Source organism: Nyctibius grandis, chromosome 7 (assembly GCF_013368605.1).
Source record: "Nyctibius grandis isolate bNycGra1 chromosome 7, bNycGra1.pri, whole genome shotgun sequence".
Classification (NCBI taxonomy): Eukaryota; Metazoa; Chordata; class Aves; order Nyctibiiformes; family Nyctibiidae; genus Nyctibius; species Nyctibius grandis.
Window position 1 is genome coordinate 21,227,062 of NC_090664.1, and position 19,820 is coordinate 21,246,881.

Below are 19,820 nucleotides of genomic sequence, written 5' to 3' on the forward strand. Positions count from 1 at the left end.
TCCAATATTGCATTACAAAAATTACATATTTCATATAATCAGGTCTGTCTCTTACTTAATCATCCTACTCTATGTATAAATCTTTAAAATGGACAGGTCTATAAATCACATGCATTTTTCATTTACTGTTTATTCTAAGCCAGGCAGTTTCTTATTTAAATTGCCATATGAATAAATCTAATAATCCTTATTCACTTACATCATCTCAAACTTTAAATCTAGTTCTGACTGAGGTCATAAGTGAAATCAGTATTAAGGGCAAAACTAGCAGCTGTAACAACTATAATAGCTCACCAAATTATGTTAATGGGCTGAAATAACATTAAAAATGAGGAAGAATTGAATTACATTATTAAAGCATGCTATGCTGAATCAGGCAAACATTTAGCCTAACCAGAGACCCTGAATGTGCATGTACTGAGTTTGTCATCACACTAGTCCATATGCCCTGGATAAATGAGGAGTAAAGACTCTTCTCCAAATGTGTCTATTTATAAATTGCATTTGTATACAGTATTATACAGACTTCTTAATGCAATAGCTAAATTCTAAGCAACTGTGCTCACAGCTAGAGCCAGAAATACAATTCTTAGTCTAGAATGGGCAGTTTTGCTGGTCTTTTTGGGTGTTATTCTGATCCTTTTAATCATCAATACAGGAGATCTCATGGAAAAGCTATCAAAATTATTCCTCCCTCTTCCTGAAAAACCCAACAAATCCCATTTTGCTATTAAAGAAAATGAGAGAAGGACTGACTCAAGCACTCCAAGAAACAGCTTACAATCTCTATGAAAATTCACACACAAAAGGAAGTGAAAGATTTCTTTGGTGGTGCAGGAAACAGTTATATGTCACAGAGGAGGGTCTGAAAACCTGCAGCATTACTCCCAAGCGGTGGTGGATTTCAGAGGCTTTGCTTGTAGCCATCGCCTAGGTGTCACAGCGCTTGCCTCTACATAAAGCTTCCTGCAGCAGGTTCTGCAAGGAAGTGTCCCTCCAGAGCTTGGACAGAAGAAAGATGCACTTCACATTCTCACTGCTATTCTTAATAGTAAGTGGACTTTCAGCTGTTGTTATTTACTGTTTGGATCGCTGCAGCCTATAATCAGGAACTACATCATTCATTACATCTACTTATTTCCAGCACTGATGGAAAGAGCGTAAGGAGCAGAGCAGGATCCTTCCTCTACTGAGTCCTTCCAGCTTCTGGCAATGCACAGCATATGGTCTTCTCTTGCCAGAGGTTGCATCTGGGCCATCATGTTTATCAGCTGCCCATGGATCTATTTCCTATGAATTAATCAAATTCCCTTTTGAACCCATTTACACTTTAGATCTCCACAATGTCCTCATAAGCTGCTTAGAGCAATCTGCTATCTGATCATTTTATTAATTGTCGCTTATATCATATAATCTGTGCGATGAGAAACAGTAGAAAAAACATTCCTTGTTTGCCTTTGGCATGCTGGCCATACTCCTACAGACCTCTCTCAGTCCAAACCTTCATGTGAGCTAGCCCATAGTTCGGACCCACCCTCTTGCCTGTTCCCACACCTTTCTGCACACAGTACCAGAAGTTTATGCAGTGGCATAATGATGCTCTGTTTCCCATTTGATTTCCAAGACAGTGTAACACTTTATTTACCATTTTGTTCAGGAACAAAAGGCTGCCAACACACAGTCTCCACTACACTGGTCTCTGTACGAATATAATAAATAACATATATGACAGGCTGTGCCCCATGGAGGTCTCGGTACAGGGTATAAGGAACAAGAGGTTTTAAGAAAGACAACCCTGCAGGTTGCAAGCTGCAATCAGGTGGCTGCAGGAGGGACAAAAGTAAGTATCTTGGGACATACGCAAATTTGAACTATTTGGTAGTAGACATTGCTGCTTCTTATGTGCCTTTATTGGTCAGGTTATACTTCATTGGTAATGGAAGAGGTGATTATCAGGAAGGGACTGGGAGGATTTTTATGTGACTGATTTACAGCTTCAGTGTAACCAAACCATACAGGACAGGCTGAGGAAAGTGGAGGGAAAGAGAATCAAGTTCTTCTCTGACTTGGTGCAAGAGAGTCCCTGATCTTAACACCTAATGAACTGTGTATGCATCCCTCTCAAAATGCATCACCCTGTGAGCATCTTGGTTGAATTTGTAAGATACTTGGTGTTTCCTGAGAAATGGCTAGGAAGCGCACGTGGCTATAACAAACATCACTTACAAGCATCTGCCACGCTGCTGGTGTGGGAATATCTGTGTAAGGGCTACATTTCTCAGCAGTCTGTTTGGCATTCACGAGCCAGACAGGCGGGAGGAGTGCTGGTGGGATGGTTAGGATGTCCCTGCGCTTAGCAGGGCCTGGGACAGGGAGGGGAGAAGCAAAGCCCCAGCTCCCCAGCCTCTCTTGGCACCAGCCACATCAGCGCTGATGGAGATGAGGCCAAGCCTGAGCATCCTCAGCCAGCTGTTACTTCTGTAGATTTCCCCAATTCTGTGCAGTTTGTTAGGACAAAGACAACTCAGTTTGCTTTTATGCATTCCTTTTGTCATAGTAATGGCTTTTCTAGAAACAAGCTAATTGGCACAAGTAACCAAGAACTGCTGCAAATTGTTTTTTTTTCCTCATTGTAATTCAGAAAATTCAGCAAGCAAACACATACACACATACACAAATAAGGTCAGGATAATGCATTGGAAAACACTCCTAGTTCATTTATTTTGCCAGCTGTAATTATTTTTTATTCTTTATAAAGCTAAATAGTACAATAAAATTTCATAGCCAATATGCAGTAATTGCCAGGGCACCATGGGGGCTGGGTGCTCCCTGGGGTCCAGGACCACAAGAGCTCCCCAGGGGTGGCAGGACCTCAAAGGCAGAACCTGTCCCACCACCCCAGCCAGGGAGCCGGACAGCTGGGGGCAGCCCCAGCCCAGGGCATAGACACTTTTCTGGGGACAGCTGGGGGACCCCAGGGCTATTACAGTGTTCAGCACTGGCACAGCAGTGCAGGGAACTCCCGAAACGCGGCAGAACCCAAACCGAGTTCAAATCATAGATGTTGAGACTTCAGTGCTGACCATTGCAGGATGTGACACGTTGTAATATATTTTGTAAAATCATTATTTTTTAGCAATATGGGTCTTTCTGCTGTTACCTGATGTCATATCTTTACTGGGAGACGGGTCATCTGCCATCTTTCAGTGATGGCGACTGAAGTTAGAATTATCTGAGCACGGATTGGTGAGATCTGTTATCTAGCAAAGGCATGACATCTTCCAGCAGGTAGAAAACAGTAACTTTTCTGTTAGGCAAATTAACATATTTGATAAGCCTTTACCTTAATTCAGCATTAAATAGTTGCCATAATTTTGTTCATTTTACCCATATCATTATAACTATATTGTCTTACATTTTAAATACATTTCTACAAATTAGCAATGAAGGACCTGCAAGCATTTCATACTAAGCCCCTGTGCAGAGTGCCAGGTCCTTCTAGATTTCAAATGCGCCTGATGAGCAGAACCACATCTGTGTGTACCAAGATACAGCAAACATCTGCTGTTCTCTATCAGATGGGGACAGTGCTGGTTTCATAAGCAATTCATGGCACCCTCGAAGAAAATCATATTAGGCCTTTATGCTTTCATTACCTCTCCTATGACTTTAATATTTTCTGTGACTTTGCAAAAGCTAACAGCTGTCAAAAACAAATAAGGTACATTTGAATTGCTGCCCTTCACTGCAAGAGATCTCCATGTGATTAACTAACAGAGGTCTTCATGATTCCCTTACATCACCTGCCTATTCTTTCAGTACATTCAATGCTTACACATCCAAAGATGCTACTCTGGGGATGGATGTCAGAGCCTGTTTCTTTGTGCAGGCAAGCTTTAAAACAAAATGCATCACATTGTCCCTGTTCTGAGCTGGTACTGCCCTTTAAGAATGGAGGGAACTTTTGTGGACAAGTATCCTCAATTCCAGTAAAAACTTCTTTTTAATGATGGAGTCAGAGAAGAAGTGCTGGTTTTGGGGGGCAGGCATGGGAGAAGTCTGTGGGGAAAAAAAAATCCCTTTTTGCATCTAGGTGTGCTGGTAAGGATCAGTGGTGGGAGCTCCACAAGCTGGGTGGATTAACCTCTCCATTTCTTCCAGCTGCCTGAAGGAAAAAATAACTCAGAGACTGCTGGGAGTTTCAGTCCTAGATTACGTACGACAGCCTTTAGCAGAGGAATCTGGCAAAAATCCCTTCTGGAAAGGGCACAGTGTTTATACGGAGCTTTCTCTGCACATGGGAGCATTTGAGGAAGTTCGAAGTGCAAACTCCTGTCCTAAAATGCTGAGAAGCCTCCTCTTTTCTCCTTCTCCCGTGGGCTGCAATACCCAGAGCTACTCTTGGCCCCATGCCCCATAGGTGAAGCTCACTCTGTTTCTTTGCTTTCTTACTCACTTAACCCACAATCTTAGGAGCAGGGTCCACTCTGAGTTCGGGGTCTTGCCTTTCCTCCCCTCCTCCAAGCAGTTCTGCTGGGTACGAGGATATCACGTCTGAAGTGCCCTCTCAGAGTTGTGTCACGCACTGCCATCCACTGGGCACCCTGATCCTGAAATCTCCAGATAGTATGTGCCTATAATTAATTTTTTTCAGGGAACCGTAAGGACTGCCTTTTTTCCCTTTTTTTCCTTCTTTTTTCTTTTTTTTTTTTCTCTTTTAGCAAAAGCAGAGTGCTGGTGTTTACCTTTCATTTAATGGTCTGCTTGGTTAAAACATTCACTCTGAGCAGCCATGAATTTCAGACCTTTTCCCACATAAGAAAGAGATTTTATCTCCTGTGTCTTGGAGAGCACATTCATGACCACCACGTGGGCAGAAAGAAACTACAAGTTTTTGAGGGACCCAGATGCTGTCACCTGGTTATAGGGGTGCTCAAGAGGGAGGAAGGATTTTTGTGTTCAGGACGTGGGTGCTGGTGCTATTCATACTTTCATTCAATGCAAAATCCATGACCAGCATGTGAGCTGTGCCTGTTGCGCTGCCTGGTGGCACAGCTTCACCCAGAGAAAGTCTGAACAAACCACCCAGCCCAGCCAGTACCCTTCTGGCTATAAAAGATGGGAATTTGAACCCCTTTGGGACAAGTAGGGAAATCTTCATGTTATTTAGGCTGCGTGCAAAAGAGGGATGACAGCTCCTGCTCTAGCTCAGCCTTGTCGCTACGTGTCTGCATACACGGATGAGGAGGGTCGGACTTGGGAGATTTTGGCTGACTGTGAGCCTGTGAGCTGGGGCAGGGCAGGAGCTCCAGCCAGTGCTGCCTGGGCACACCTCTGGAAGCAGGACCACCGGCACTGCCAGAGGTGGATGTAGTCAAGTCAGACATCCCCACAGCTCAGCAGCAGCTGTGTGATTTTTCGGAGCCAAGTTTTGGCCTCTGCTGCCTGCAGGTTGCCTAAGCCGTCTATGGGGTCTGTATGCTGAGGCTTAGATAAGGACCCCAAAGCGAAGACATTTAAAGTCAGAAGGGAGCTGGAAAATCTCAGCCCTGTTAAGGCTGTGCCATGAGTATGAGCACTTCTCCAGGGACCTGCCAGGAGGGGACTCGGGGTGGTGAGGATCAGTCCACCCATGCATCTCGTCCAGGCAAGTCCCATCCAGCACCCCTGGCCCATCTGGCTTTTCTGTCTTTGGAGCTTGTAAAGGGTGAATGGGTCAAATTCATCCCTGAGATAACACATACAAATGATTTGATACTTTATATTTCAACTCAAACCAATGCACATCTGTGCTTGAAGGTGTGACGGATCTGAGGCATTATTCAAGTTTCTCCTAGCACAGTAACATTCAGCTCAAAGAGGGAAACAATGCACTGTGCTGTATAACATCTATGTCTTAGTGTCAGTGATTAACTTTCTGTAAGTTCTAACATGCTTCTACATTAATAAGAACAAAGGAAATCATAGACCAGTTGAGTCCAAATAATTACAGAACTATGTGGTAAAATTTCAAAATGAAATATATCTGTTGCTCCATTTTTGTTTACAAATAGGTAAATATCAAGGTAATGCTTTAATGGTCTGCCAGTAAAAAAAACAGCATTGGTAGACAGGTTTACAGGACAAGATCTATGAATGTAATATCTGAGCTTTTTTCTTGCATTAAAGAGCATGGTCTGGACTCGAGTTTCTCTCCAATAAAACACTGGGCAATCCCCTCTGGAAGAAGTTGTTAAAATTTTTGAATTGGCATACTGTATTATACTCTATACCTTTAAAACAGTATCTAGCAGTACCTGCCAATCTTCACTGCCAAGAGATAACAAACAGTGTTCAGTGCTATAGGAACCACCAACAAAAAAAGCAAAATTAACAGTTGATGTGCAAAGTCTTGATTCCGTCAGACTAAAAAATGCCTCTCTTCTGCATCCTGCCTGCTTCTGCACTCACATGTTGAACATACTTTTAGGAGCTATATAAATAAATAATGCTTTTATTTGATGATAGCATTCCAGAAAGAGTCATTTGTAAAGAGGAGAAGTGGCTTCGTGAAGATGTCATAATCTCCCATTCCACAATTACTGTCATGGGTGTAATCTATAGTACAAACTACTTGAGACAGGTATTAGCTTTTGAATTTAGGTCACTACAGTGTCTAGCCCAAAACATTAGGTCTGATTTCTAATTCTACAACACTCTTAGTTTCTGAGCTGTGCTGGCTGCTGCAGTTCTTGATCAGTACTGGTAGATAAAAGTGTAATACAAATCTATACAATCCATTACAAAATTACGACTACAAAATTAGCCAGTATTATTAGTTATTTATTGGTGAGTTATTGTTGTTCAAATAAATTGCACTATTCTAAGTATCAGCAGAAGCTAAGTGAAATAATTTACATTTTTTTACTGAAAATGTGAAGCAGGAGGAGAGCTGAAAGAGATGAATTTTTGTAAGGGCAGGGATAAATATGAGTAACTAGGGCACACCAAAAATTAAACAAACCACCACACCCAGCATGAAAGTTAGCACATTTGTTTTGTAAACACAAGTGGGCTGAAATCCTCACGTGTTCTTCAAATGGAAGAGCTAATGGCCTTCTTTCAACGTATGCATTTCTTTTTTTTACCTGAAACTGTGCAGTGTTCAGAATCAGAAGAATTTTTTCAGCATAAATTAAATCAGAACCCATATTCATCTGATGACGTTTTGAACTTGATATACACAAGGGTTTGGATCATAGACTTCATAGCGTACTTCCTTTTCTCTCTTGCCCCTCTGATGATCATGTACTTCACCTCATCCTTGATTCCCTTTCTCTTCTATGTTGGGTTCAAATAAATGCTGTCTTTTCAAGGCTGCCTCATTTTTTGGCTGCCTACATTTCTGCTCGGAAGGAAAGGTCTTTCAGCTAGCATAAGGTGTCCTAACTGTCTCCCATCCACTCCACTGTTCTCTGGCATAATTTTGTCCAGATCTGTGCAGGAAATTTCTTGGGTCTTTAGCACTGTAGTAGGTTTGCTTGTTGTCTTTGTGATCTTCTTTCTTTGACAAAAAAGTTCTGTAGGTATGTGTGTGTATATATACACACATATATATATATATAAATGTGCTTGTTCATCACTTGCTGAACCGATGTATTCATGAAGAAAAAATTCTTTTTGCCAGCACATGCTTTTTATTGACATAAATTACATTAGCAAACCTCTTTTAATGGGGATGAGGCATAGCCCTCACCTAATTCTCACCTAATGCTCTCTTTGTCTTTCCTTCTCTCCTTGAGTCCTGTGTATTCTCAAGCAACATTTTGCACTTGGATCAGCCACCCCTTAATTAAGATAATTTCTTCTTTGCTTTCAAAACTCTCTTCAGATGTCTTCCCTCCACTTAGATTTCACTCGGTGTGCCCTCTGGCGCCATCTGCAACCACCTCTTCTCTTGATCTTTTTGTTCTTATTCTCTATATTTGGATTAAATTATCTTCTTCTTCTCCTACGCCTTTATGAAGGGAAGTTTTCATGTCCGGGAATGCAGAACTAGAAGAATACAAGCCAAGAAGAAAATGTTGTCAAATTCTATTCTGAAATTTCAGCTGTAATTTTGCTGTTGGATATGCAAACTGAAACCACCATTTAAAATCTACCAGGGTAATCTCCAGAAGCAAAAAAATCCCCTCGAGCTCAGCAATTAGAAAATGGAAGAAGATTGCTTTCCATAAATCTGTTATGATTTGCAAAGATCTAGATACAGGAATGAATAGCTAATTCATACGTATTATCATTTAAGAGCCAAATCTACTAAACACACACCTGACTTGAAAGAAATCTAAGAATAGGAGGCATGTCAATTACTGTAATCCTTAAATTATGCATACCTTTCAAAATCTTTTATCAATGTCTTAGGTTTTTCTTCGTAGGTGGTTTCTGCACTTCCTCCACAAAGCAAAACAAAATATTGGTTTATTCCAATAAATGTTGTGCCCAAGGGACTGCAATTTTTTACTAGGAACTAATTAATTTAAAGGAACAGCCCTTATCATACAGACCTAAAAGGAGTTTTGGTCCATCAGATCTTGCATCTTGCTTCAGAAGTGATCAGCGCGTAGAGGAAAATGCTCTGCTTCTTTTCCCCAGAAGGGAATCAATTATTCAGAAAATGTTAATGTAGAAGGCAAGCAGAGAAAAACTTTCTCCTTCAGTAACTTACAGAAAACCTTCCACATCTGACTCTATCAGAAAGATGCAGATACAAGATGATTTTGGCTTTCTTTTTAAGAACCTTAAAATAAGTGCACCTGTTAGCTGCAAAGGTAATCACCATACAAAAACATGGGTGTGCAATGAAAGAAAAAAAGAATCTATCATCATCTTTTCATGGCTTATACAGTAAAAGGCAGAGGTAGCTCACTTGAATGACAAAGGAGGCAGAGCCTTAGGGCACAGATTTTGAGGAGAGAGATCATTCTTGAAGTGAAGCAGGTATATAGATTATTCTTAATGAAAGGCCTGAATGCACACAACTGGATTTGAGGGAAAATGGACCTGTCTTCCCTTGTTTACGTGGAGAATTTCTATTATTTCTTTAACTCTCCCAGTACCATGGCACGGCCTCCCCACACTGGATTGATCTCTGTAAGTGCAGAGGTTTTCATTGCTGAAATCTTTGTCCTTGTAAAACAATATTCTAATTTTGATATTAAATTATTTAAAACCTGACTGCACAGGTCACAGGTTGAAAGTCTCTTTCCAAAGCTGCTCAAAGTGTCATGTCCCTCCTGGAGGAGGCTCATCATTGATATCTCCTTTGCTAATGCCATAAATCCTTTCTTTTCACCTGCAGCCGTATGACTTGAATTGAATATGACACTGGTCAAGCTCAAATGCTCTTTTGAGCTTAATAACTAGGACAGTTAAAGCACGAGAATGACATTGCCACCATCAGGCCCAGCCACCTTCGGCTCTCTAGCTCCACCACCAAATACCTCCTTACAAATGGGTGAGGTTCAAGTCTGAGTCTCGAGCAAGGACTTCTCTGTTCTGCTCCACTGTGGGTCAGAGCCGCTGCACCTCCACACCCTGACATAAATCAGGCTATGCCACACACTATGGTTTGGTTAACCCATCGTTATTCATGAGTACTGACACCAGCTAATATGCTTCGCTTCTGTATCATCTGCCAGCATATCCATATTCCTCACAATAATCGTGACAGGAGCATGGCAGAAAGGAGAGACATAAACCACCAAATACTGTTTTTTGTCTAGAATATATTTTTTTTGGTTTTCTACAGGAATTTAGGTCATGTTTTTGAGGGCAAATGAGAGTCTGATTGCAACTACTTTACTTGCATATACTGACCAAGTAAATGCAAATGCTTAACACCTCTTTTTGGAACATTTGTGCATGTGGTTCTCCACATGCAGGTAATATAGTGAGAAGTATCAGATTCATGGTCTCAAAGACAAGCCCCCTCTGTGTGAAAAAGAAAGTCCAGGCATCAACAGAATAGGGGACCAAATCTCATAGTAATTTATTGACTGACTCTGCTAGAGTCTGTTATAACTCTGCTGCCAGATAAGACTATCAATTAAATATTTGTCTAGCAATGGTTTTTGGAATATGATCTTCAAAATTCTGGACTTGAATGATAAATTTGTCTTATGGAGTCTCTGGACAGATGGATTTTATGTGCCACTACTGAATCAGTGCTAGCTGAATGCGTGCTGAGGCATCCAGTTCTTCTGGCAGGCTCTGTAGAACTGCAATCATTAAGTGTGATTTTTTTCTCTTTTTCTTGAGGTGTACATCTAGAAAATTATTTTAATGCCATAATCAGTCATCAGGAAATACATAGGTGCAATTAGCAATCCAATCTATGGGATGCCATATTCCTTTTTTACGTGAAGAATTCTCATCTGCACATTTTTTGGCACCAGGGGATACCCTCAAAACTGTTTGTTGAGATAAATACCCTAAGAAAGCTCCAGTTTGAGACAAGTCTTGAGGCACCATGGTTTTGCTTTGGCAATCCACTACAGCATTTTAAGAAGCAGATCAAAACTGCTTATATAAGCTAAAAAACTCCCCTCAACCTTCGCATGCATGTGTGGGTGTGTTCTAATTAGAGCTTGGTGGAAAACGAATAATTTATCCAAGATCTTTCACCTCCTTTGTTTGTAAATTGTCCACAATGAGATCACAGTTTTCTTGAAAGCATTTCTTACTGGAAATTACTCCTTGGGCCTCATTTATTTCCACTTTTCACCAGTTTCTACCTTTTTTGGTATTGTATTTTTCTTTTGTCTTTTCCTCTCTGCACTCTAACCACACGTGATCTATATGTATCACTAGCTGCCTTTGTACATGCTACAGATCACTGCATTGTGTTCAGACCCTGTTTTTGCTGGGTTTTGCCCCTAAACCTGTGAAGTCATCCAGACCCAGGCAAAATGGATGTAAAATATTATCAGCTCAGGATGGGAATATTTTATGCTTCTTTTGTGCTCAGTTTGTACAATCATAAATATGTAGGTGCAAGGAAAACAAAAGAAACAATCCATTGTGGTTCATCTTATTCTTTCAAATTTAGCCGCTAAGATACTGTAATGATTTTGCTAAAACTGCTACATTTTTATTTTATGTTTTTCTTCTCTTGTCATACATTATTTTTTCGTAGTGTCCTATCTTTTCCTTTGTTTTTAGCACAACTACCATTTCTGTAAAGCCACATATATGCCTGGGAAGGAATAGCAGTGACAGTTCAGCAATAGCAGTAGCTCATTTTTATTTATTTCAGATGCAGAAATGGCAGTCTGTATATTGCTGAACTCTGATATTGTGACAGAGGTTCAACAATTTATAGTTTCACAGCCTTTGTGACCTTTCTGAGACCCATTCAGACACTGTAAACCCCCATGCATGGGGGATCTTTCACCAGTTTACCGAAATTCCAGGTCCAATGGCAATGCTGGATATTGAATTTGGATCTAATTATTTTTATCACTTAGTACCAGCCCCGCTCAACCTGTCTTGATCACACAGGCTCAGAAAACTCTCTGGTAGGCTGTATGCTTGGAAGCTTTGTTCTTCTCTTCTAACCTGGAATAAATCCCTTAATTGCAGGTTCAGACTCTGCAGAATGCCAGAGATACCAACACAATCATATGTACATGGAAGGGAAAAAAGGCATGCTGCTATCCCTAGCAAAAAATAAATGTGTCTAAACACCACTTTTTAGGCTTTGGACACATAACATCTTGTTCTACCATAAACAGCATATTGGAAATCTCTCCTGTGCCCTTACATTTTCTTAGCATCTGTGTGGCTTTGAGAAAAGACTGCCCCTTGGTTTTTATTGTTGCTATGGATCCTGCTAGGATCCTGCAATCTTTTATTACTTTTGCTAGAAATACCTGGAAAACACTACTGAACATGAGAGACCAAAGAGTGAAACACAATTATGTTTCCTTTTCAAGGGGAGTTGTTTCTTCAAGTAACAGATGACTGAAATCAAGAAACGAAGTTGGAAGGAAACAGCATAGTTAAAATAGTTTAAGAAGAGAAGAAAGAGGCAAGTTTTAGATTAATTTCAAAGTGTTGTTTATGGTTCAGAGCAGAACAGAGTAGTGTTAGCACCAATGTCATTCCAGGGAGGCTTAGAGGGGCCATATGTGATGTGTACGCAGAAGCAAGGGAGGCAGCCCCATCCTGCCGCAGGCTGCCCACTGCACGTACCCCTCTTGTTTTCCAATGCACTAGAAAACAGCAAACAAATTGCAGCAAAATCCCAAGTGTCCTTAAACACTAAAAAGGCAAGAGCAAAACAGAATTGACAACCTGGACTCTTATAAAGACTTTGACTCTCTGATCTATAGCAATGCTGCTAATGCAACGTTGAAGTCTCCTGCATCTGGTACCGAGAGGTTTTGGTCTTCCAGCTGGTGACTTTCTTTAGATTGCTTTGCAAGTGAAACTAAAACGTACAAAGCGAAACCCTGAAAAATCTGTCTGCTCCAAAAATATGTATCTTAAATGTTGACAGCCTTATTGCTGTACAGCAGGTGGGGAAACCCTAGGAGAGATGACTTGCCCAAAAAAAAAGTATTTGTTCCATTTTCTGTTCCTTTATTACAACCCTCCCTGAAAAGCTAAGCAATTCTTAAAAATATGTTTCTCTGCTTTCTATATTAGCAGTCCATCTAATGTGACTTCTGCTACCTCACTTCCAGGCACCTGCCTTGAACACGTTAAAAGTTATCAGTGTACCCTTTTCCCTCCCATCCTGAAAATCAGGACCGTTTTAAATAATTTTTTGTGAATTGTTGCATTGTTTAGTTGCTGGTGTCACTAGAGTGCTCGTAGGTTTTAATCAAGCATTAACATACAGTTACGTGCTTCAGAGCACGTAAATCCATTGGCTTCTTATCTCGGGGTCTAACTCTGGAGGCAAAAATAACCCTGAAACACTTGGGTGAAGTGTAGGTATGCAAAGCTTTGTTTCCTGTATGGCAGAGGAACCAAAAACTTTGAAGCCTCTTACTTCTATCTTCAATGGCTGTGGGTTACGTTGCATACCTAGCTTCACTCAAAGCTGGTTTGTCTACTTTTCTGAGGGAGGTTAGAACTGCCTAAAGGGCATGGGGTTTCTCGACAAAGCCATGAGCTATTTCTTTATGATAAGAAACAAGAAGTGAAAGGTAATACCAAGTACCCAAGTCCACCTATTTTTGTGTTTCTGACTTAATGTGCCTTACAATCCTACCAGGTAAAAATAGCTTATGGGGGTCATAACACCAAACACTGGACTTGATGTGTTACCCTCTTGTAACCAGAGGATAACTCCCTTGACTTTACCAGAGTTTACCCTCACAAAACCAGGTGTTCACAGGGTAGCAGAGAAGTGGGTAAGGCATCTGCTTGAGTAGAAATGCTGCATTGTAAAAGGAAGGAATACCCTGCCTAGGTCTGCTGCAACGCCTCCTGCATGGGGCAAAAAGACCTCGAACAAAGTGTTCTACTTCTCCATTTCATTCCTGCAGTCCACAGTCGCCCCTGGGCTTTGAGTGCTCCAGTATACAAGCTGTGATGGGATGTTCAATCACTGCTGTGCAAACTTGTATCACCTCATTGCAGTCACTGTCCTCTAGGCTGGCACATTGACCTTGTAATGAACATAGCAGACTTGCTTAAAATGATGGGATTTCATTAGGGATGCTCTCACCCACTCTGCGACTGGGGGACAGGAGCAGGAAATTAGATGGGTTTGTACTCTCTAGAGAGGACATGCCTGCAGATGGCTTGCCCTTCTCAAAACCGTGAAACCAGAGTGTGACATCCGCATTCCATTTTTATAGTCATTGACACTTCCCTTCCCATAACGCTGTTCCCTGTGGTGTGTGAGGGAGTCCTGTAGCACCACGGGGCAAGAGGCACGACCCAACTCCTGGGCAGGCCTCCCTCTAGGCATGGCCATTGTTGATGTGGGGCTGCCAAGGCTGAGAGGGTCCCTTGGAGGAAGATGCTGTGAGTGATGGGGTGAGGGAAGCAGCTGGCACAAGGGTGCACAGGGGCAGCGGGCAGCACTTGCTCATTGATGGTGTTTAATTGCAGCAGGTTTTGCTATTGCCTTTTAGCCATGATTTCTCTCAATTTGGCAGAGCAGGGTACTGCAGGTGCCAGGTCAACTTACGCAGTGCCTGGTATTCATGGAGTCTCTGGCACATCTTGCTTCTTGGTGTGAGGATGCTGTGCATGATGTGCCAGATCTCTGCCATGGAAAGGATAACCTTGCTCGAACTTTGTAAAGCCCTCAAAGCCAGCACCCCAGCCTCTTCCATGGCTGCTTCCTGGTCCTTCCCTGGCCAGGACTGAAGGAGATGTAAGCAGGAGGTGAGGGCAGGGAAATGAGCAAAGTGTGACCAGACCTGGGCATCGGCTTTGTAACTCAGAGTTGACAGTGATAACGGGGCTGGCTGGTGGAGAGGAGCATCATGAAGACACAGAATCTGGATCTCTTTTTTGTAGCTGGAAATCCACCTTGGCAACAGTCAGCTCCCGGTTTGATGCTGTTCAACTCTACCCACACACACTCTCGCTTTTGGGCTGCAGGCTGTTCAGGATGGGTGCGCAGGGGACCTAGTGTCAAAAGGCTAGTCTCTGTTTAATTGATGGAAAGAGGGTCTGCTGACTGAATGAGGGCAGGAACCTAGCTTAAATGCACTGTTTCACTTCATCTCTCTACTGAACATCTTGGGAACCTCCATACTTGGTGCTTAGGCACTTGAGAGAGGAATCTCCATAGATTTAGTTTGCTGTGCTGCATCAGAGATACTCACAGCACCGTAACATAGTGACAATAATCTAACGCTAATAAATGAACAATAACCTAGGATTACTTTAAAATGTGCGGCAGTGATAAACATTTATTCTGTTACAGACAGCATTTATGACAGCAGCTCTATTCATGTCGGGGTATAATTAAGTGGTCTGTGAAGATGTAGTCAAGGCATCAGATGATTCCAGTATTGCTTTAGACTGGCAGGCTTTTAGAAGTCTCTTGGGCCAGATTCTTTACTTCTTTGCACCTTGCATCTTCAATTCTGCCAGAGGAAAAATCAATCCAATCAGAGCAGTCACTTTGCAAAGAAAGAGGTTACTTAGTATGGTGAGAAGCAATGAAGAGGCTGCACTGGACTGCCTCGAGTCCTTCCCCAACTCAATTCTTCATCAGCTTACATATTTCCCTACTGTCTGTTCAAGAATTACTGGTTAATGAGATTACTAACCACTGACCTACTCTCTGTCTTAGTTATAAGCGGGTATTTGTGGCAGACTGGCAAAAAGGAAAAGTTTTAGGCACCCCTGAAAGTAACATCATGTCTCTGACTTTAATTATACTCTTCTTATTATGAGTGTATTCTGTGTTCTCACTCTGTCATAATCTTCCCAATGCAGCTGAGCATAGATACTTGGAAAGTAATACAGACCACTATTGAAAACAATGGTTTGAAAAATTGTAATAAATGACTTAGTAACAAATTGCGTACACTTCCATCTGTGTATTACTTTTTTAAATCCAATATGAAGGTCAACTTGGCTTAAAATAAGCATTTTTTTAGGGATTCAAAGGTTTCTGCACCAGTGAGTTGGTAGCGTCAATTCAGTTGTCACTGGGGTTGGTAGGAGTCAGCAGGCTATTTCATAGACATAAAGGTGTAGTGGACCCTAATCACTGAGATTTTACTGTCTACCTCAGTGCTACGAGAAGGTATTTGTTTACCGTGACATAGCAAATTACTTCAGTGCAAGGTTAACTGAAAGCATGTGAGTATACCCAATGAAATGAACAGGTCTTTAGTATGTTATGAAGCACTTACTGGGTATGGAAAACACTGTTCCCAAAACTGGGCATTTTATTTGCAGAATTTCAGCTTTAATCAATGTTTAATTATAAAGGCTTATATTTCAAACAGTTTATAGATAAAATACCACTATATGTATGACTGTTTCACAACAGACATTTAAGTGAACGTGCAGAGGGAACACATCATACCGCATAAGGCAACCCACGTCTGTGATTAGTAATGCCTTTTGTGGAGCTTGTACTTAACTGCAACATAAGAGAAAATTGCTTCAGGAAACTAAAATATGCAAAGACGCATAGCAACCATTTACGGTGGCCTCAGTCATATGAAACGTAATAAAAATATAAAACGCATCTGTATTTTTTAAATAAATGGAAGCCTGTGTTCTGAGTCAATTCCTTCTCCTGCCCTGAAGCTGGGAGGTAGTGTCACCTCACGCTCCAGCCAAGCGAGTAAGACCCCTCCTCTGAGGATGTGTGCCAATATTTCCAGATGTGGAGCTGTGTATTCAAAGCTACTGTGTTTTATCTTTAATTCTGGTCACTGACTTGCTCTAAGGGAGCATGCATGGACAAACTCTTCCCAGGCACCAAGTCATGTGGAAACCCAAATCTGGGTCTGCACGTGGCAGAAGTGTTTGCACCCAAAATCAACGGGGTTGCTGGGCAGACTGGCACAGGGAGGCTCTGTTCCTCGGTTGTATGAAGATAGGTGGTGTCAGCCCTGAGGTCCTACAAAGTTGAGTCTAAGCCTGAGCACCGCCCTGAACGCAGTAGGGGTCTAAACTTTCCAATGGAAACTAAGCACTTGAACAGGTGCAATGCATGTGGAAATTTTAGCTTGAGTTCTAGTCTGTTTTTATGAAACCATTTTTCCTACATGAGGGAAATAGGTCAGACTGCTTTGAGCTGCAGGCTGTGCAGAAACTGCCTGTCCCAGCTGTGTGAAAGGGGCCCTTGGACACTGGGAAGGATTCCTTTGGCATGGGCTGCCATTCCTGCAGGGCTCTCATGCCTTAGCAAGACGAGGTCAAGAGAAGGGGAGAAGGAGGGACTGGGCATGACTAAAGAGAACTGTTATTGCTACAGTCCTACAGTGCAATATTACTATGGCAGTAATAATTCGTAAAAAAAATCCCTGAATTTGTAATACTGTTACACATATTGCATTATTGCAGCTGGGCCTAGAAGCAAGTCATAAGCTCCACACAGTTGGGCCGCTGAGGGATAGAGCCAGGCAGACTGACAGGGTTTTAAACCTCCTCAGTGGTATCCCCTGGGCTACCGCCGCAGTCACAGTTGAAGATATGGTAGAGACTTTGGTAGGCTCTGCATTATCCTTGTCTTTCTAAGAATAAAAGCAATTAAATGCAAAGCAGCAGTCCCTTACATTCTGCTTTCTAGTAAACATATGATACAGTCTCCTATATACCAAATCAGTACTACAGCTATTAAAAAATTAATTATTTACAAATACTAAAAAAATCAGCAAGTTATTGACCTCAACTTTTCAATATCTTGTAAATGCACACACCAAAAATATCGCACTACTATTTCCTGTACAATCTTAACTCTGCCTCTAACTTAATCCTGCATCAGGGTGGAAAACTGCTTGAAACAAGGCAGCAATTAGGCTTTTGAAATTCATTGCCAGTTTCTTATCAAGGAGACCTTTAGGTGAATCTGATAAGGGCCTGACTGTACCCCTTAAAACCAGACTCTGCATGTGCATTCAATTATTTTGTGTGAATTCAATGAGTAAGAATTGAATTAAACTCCTCTCCCAGCCTATATATCTTACCATTTCCTGGTCTAAGAGGGATGGTTTGAGAAAAGTCTGTGGGGTGCAAGAAGGGAGGAAAACAATGTAATATTTTATGAAATCTCTGATCATGTATTATTTGTTTCTGGTCCATAAACTACTGTTTTGATAGTGTCTTCAGGCTGTTCTCCTGATGGATGAGATAGGATCACCCAACCAGGGAGCAGAGCAGTATTACAGGACCTTTGTAATAACAGACAAAATCAATTTAGTAGGAGCTGTATGTGCAACACACACACACACACACAAAAAGGACACAGCATTCTTAATTGATTGACAAACAAATACTCAAGTCACTACCCTCATGAACAAAAAATGTTAACTATGTTTGGGTAATGAATAAATCTGGTGAAATTGCAAACTAAGTGCAGCTGTTATGCAAACACAAAAAAGAGAAAATTTATGTTTAATTGCTCACTCAGCTATATTAATTGTTACTGAAAAACAAATACTGTTTACTGTGTTGATGTGAAATAGAAACTTACACAATAAATTTGACCTCATCAACAAGATTTTTCTGATGAACCTTTACCTATCAGATTTCAGGTTAGCAGTTTTTCTCCATCTTTGCCTTTGAAGAAATGGGGGTTTTGAATACGTAACATAAACCAGGATTGTATTTAGGACATTACAGTAGATCCTGATACATTTAGTCACCTTAGGGGAAGTCAGAATTACTTAAAACATGAACTCCTGCATCGAGCAGAGTGTTTAGCAGCAGCAGACAGAGGAACGCACTTTATAAACATCAAGTGGTATTTATTTCTGAAACACTTTATGTTTTAAAGGACTATTTTTGATAGACATTGTTCTTGGTACATGAAGAGTGAAGAAAACACGTGCTTTTTTTTTTTTTTGCATAGCAGTGTGATATATGTTCAAGTAAATAAAGAGATTTCTATAGGGATAGAAAAAGTATCTCAGCTCAGAACCACACAAAATCTTGTAAAGAAATTTTTGGCCTAATAAAAAAACACGTGGTGAATGTATGGAATTCAGAGAATGTATTTATCTTGGAAGCTCTTGGGTCTTGTTCTTGTGTTTCTCTGGAAAGCATATAGCATACTTCTTTTTTTGGTGTTACAGGATAGGACAGGTACTGGGAAGCATTTATGAAACCAGAGGCGAGATGACCTTGAGGCACTTAAGACTGCAACTTATTACAGGGACTATAGAAAAAAAATAGTGATACATTTGAACCTTAATAACTACTTAAGATGACATTTTATGGCAAATAACTCAGATTGCACTACGTACCTCACTATGTGTATTTTGTTGTAAGTTGCGAAGCTTCCTTTAGGGAGTCAAGGAACAGAAGCGAGGGTAGGAAAGCAACAATTACCCTGTTCAGCATCAAGTGCTGTCTCATGTTCATGCTTTTTCAAAGATTTTCCAGCTCCATCAGACCTGCGGAGTCGCACGGAGCTAAGGCAGTGAGTAGATCCTCCTCTACAGCTCTATATGGAAAAAACAAACACAAAACACCAGAGGAAGAGTTGCTGGCAACAATTTCAGGGGTCAAATTTTATCCCCCATCACACTCCAGAGGTAAAAAAAAAAAAGACATCCAGCTTTTGCAATTTTATTACTAGAGGTTTTATCGGCTGCCCTCTAGTGAGACCGTTCAGTGACACACTCCCCAACCTTGGTGTAGGCGTTGGCTGTGCCGGAGTCAAGATGCTGTGTTTAACCCCTTTGTCTTGGTCTATGGTATTTAAATCTGCAGCATTTAGTTTCTGAGCAATAGTGATTAGGCAATGGACACATGTGGGGGCAGGAAAGAGAAGGTGTGAGGAAGAAATATCCTTGGAATTTATCAGCATTGTCATGATGGTGATTAAGGGAGGAATTTCTCCTTAAAAACAAGGGCAACAGCATGTAGTAGGTTTTCACAGTTATTTTACATCCTGAAAATCAAGGATGGAGGATTGTTAACTGTTATCCATGAAAGATCATCTTACCCAAGTGTTTTAAAGTCTGGCTTAGCTAGCTAAGTGTGATACTCGTTACAGACCATCATCTTACAAAATTTGTGTCTTGAATATAAGTCTGTTCTTTCATCACTTCAGATACCCCAGACCTCTACGAAATGGTGATATTCTCACAGCCTTTGCAGTCACATCTTCCATTACTTTCTAG